The sequence below is a fragment of the Eriocheir sinensis genome, chromosome 28 (assembly GCF_024679095.1).
Source record: "Eriocheir sinensis breed Jianghai 21 chromosome 28, ASM2467909v1, whole genome shotgun sequence".
NCBI classification, from domain to species: Eukaryota; Metazoa; Arthropoda; class Malacostraca; order Decapoda; family Varunidae; genus Eriocheir; species Eriocheir sinensis.
Window position 1 is genome coordinate 15,356,663 of NC_066536.1, and position 2,617 is coordinate 15,359,279.

The 2,617-nt window shown below is 47.1% G+C and overlaps 1 long non-coding RNA gene across 1 annotated transcript in view; it reads right to left on the reverse strand.

Moving 5' to 3' along the window:
- Positions 1-2,357, reverse strand: part of LOC127004623 (uncharacterized) — a 102,740-nt gene extending 100,383 nt beyond the window's left edge. Inside the window, exon 1 of the long non-coding RNA XR_007757898.1 lies at positions 1,915-2,357. This is a non-coding gene — a long non-coding RNA (uncharacterized LOC127004623). The remainder of the gene's footprint in view (positions 1-1,914) is intronic.
- Between the last annotated feature and the right edge of the window lie 260 nt (positions 2,358-2,617).

A 2,617-nucleotide genomic window follows, 5' to 3' on the forward strand; every position in this document is an offset into this window, starting at 1 on the left:
CCAGAATATTTAAGAGGAATCAAGATAGGCAGAGGACCAGGTGGAGACATGATAATAAGAGCTTTTGCCGGAGCAGGATGGAGAACACTAACATCAGGTAGAAAGAGAGAGAAGTGGAGAACATTGACAGTAGGAGAACACTAACATCAAACAGAGAAAGAGAGATGGAGAACGTTGGCAGAAGGAGAACACTAACATCAGAGAAAGAGAGGAGAACGTTGAGAAATTCCTTTGTTTTGCAGTGGACTAATAATGACTGAAGATGATGAGGATGAGGATGAAGAGGATAATGAGGGAGGACGCGCGAATGAGAGAAAGAGAAAGGGATGAGAAATTATAGAAAAAAAACGATACAGGGAAAATGAGTAAAGGATGGAAAATAAAGATGAAAAAGAAGAGAAAACGGAGAGACAGGTTGGCAAGGCAGGAAAAGAGATAAGATATACAAAATAACGACAATGGAAAATAAAAGAATAAAAATGGAAAATAAAGATAAAAAAGGAAGGAAAAAAGTAAAAAAAAAGGGTAAAAATGGAGAATAAAGATGAAAAGGGAATGAACATAAGTAAAAAGTGAGTAAAAAAAGAAAAAAAGATGAAAAAAAGGGAAAAGAAAAAGACACAGGTAGGTAACGCAGGTAAGCAAGCAGACAGGTGAGCAGGAAGGCAGGCAGGTAAAAAGGGGAACAGGTAATCAGGTAGATACGTAAGAGAGGAGGAGAAGGAGGAGGAGGAGGAGGAGGAGGAGAGCAGGCAAGCAGACAGACAGAGAGACAGAGAGACAGGTGGCAGGTAGTGGTGGTGGTGGTGATGGTCATGGTGGTGATGGTGGTGGTGTGAGACAAGGAAGGAGGGGTGTCATGTCATACCTTCACACCTTTAATTTACCGCTTCGTACCCTTCCTTTTCTCCTCTCTTGACGCCACCAGCCACCCCCTTCCCCCCCCATCACCACCACCACCACCACCACCACCATTATCAGTCACCACCCCCGTCATTACCAAACCACGGGAGGGGGTGTCTCTTTCTTACCCCGAGGAGGAGGAGGAGGAGGAGGAGGAGGAGGGGTTAAGGGTACAAGTTGGGGTAGGGTAGTGATGGACGGGAACGGTCTTTTTGGAGGGTAGTGGAGGGGAGGGGGAGGGGGATGGGGAGATGGAGAGGTGACTGGGTGCGTGAAAATGACGTAATGGTAGTGGTGGTGGTGGTGGTGGTGGTAGTAGTAGTAATAGTAGTAGTAATAGTGGTCGTCAGAAAACATCACAACACCCATCATCATCATCATCATCATTATTATTATTATTATTATTATTATTATTATTATTATCATTATTACAAACTCTCTTCTCCACGCGCACGTTCACGCAACACGTCGTGGAACATAATGTAAATAAATGATCGCGCAATAACCAACGTGACAAAAAAAATAAAAAATAAAAAAATAAAAATCGATGCGGAAAAAATTAAGAAAAATGAACCATGTCAAGAACGTCGCAAATTACGGTCACAGAGAGAGAGAGAGAGAGAGAGAGAGAGAGAGAGAGAGAGAGAGAGAGAGAGAGAGAGAGAGAGAGAGAGAGAGAGAGAGAGAGAGAGAGAGAGAGAGAGAGAGAGAGAGAGAGAGAGAGAGAGAGAGAGAGAGAGAGAGAGAGAGAGAGAGAGAGAGAGAGAGAGAGAGAGAGGGGGAGGAGGCTAGCAATCACTCACAACAAACAGTACCCATCTAACAATACCATACAAGCTAATTTCCAAATCATCCCAGTACTTCCACCAGCAATCTATAAACACTAACTCCACACACGCCTGCAACACACCTAAGTAACCATAACAAATCCCAAGAACAAAAATAACACACGTCACTGCAACAGAACAAGTAAAAGTCGAAGAAATAGTGAAAAGAATCGCGCCACTGTACCTTCACGCCTTCCTCCGCCGCCTCCATCACCAGCCAACCCGCTCGACCTGTCCGTCCATTCACTCCCTCCTCTTCCCCGGTGTCACTTCCTCATATTTACCGCCTCTTATCACCCGCATCCTGGCCGCTATGAATACTGGGACACCCTCACACGCGCCGCCAAGGGTTCAGAAGGGTGGCCCGGGTCGGATGAGGCGATAAGGGTGGCCGGAAAAGGGTAAAAATCACTCAAATATGCACACGACTCCCGCACATCCATCACGCCGGCCAGACACTATCACATCCCCGGGCTGGAGATGCGCTGACAGCCCCCGCGCACCTGCCTCGCGCGGGGGCCTACTGTTGCCGCCGCCGCCTCGCTCTTTACGTAACGCCCGTGACATCATCAAGGACGTTGCTGATTGGTGTGAAATGCTTTGCTTCCTCCTCTTCTTCCTCTTCCTTTTCACTGTTTCCTCCCCTTTCCTCCTCCTCCTCCTCCTCCTCCTCTCCCTCTCTTTCCCTCCCTGCTTGCCTTCCATCCTCTCTCCTCTCTCTCCATGTGGTTGCTTGCTTCCCTGCCTTTCTCTCTCTTCCTTCCTGTCGTTTGCTTTCGTTTTTCTCCCCCTCTTCTCCTCCTCCTTGCCTCCTCTTCCTCTTCCTCTTCCTCCTTCTCTCGTTTTCTTTCTATGCCTGCTTGCCTTCCTTCCTTCTTTCCGTTTTC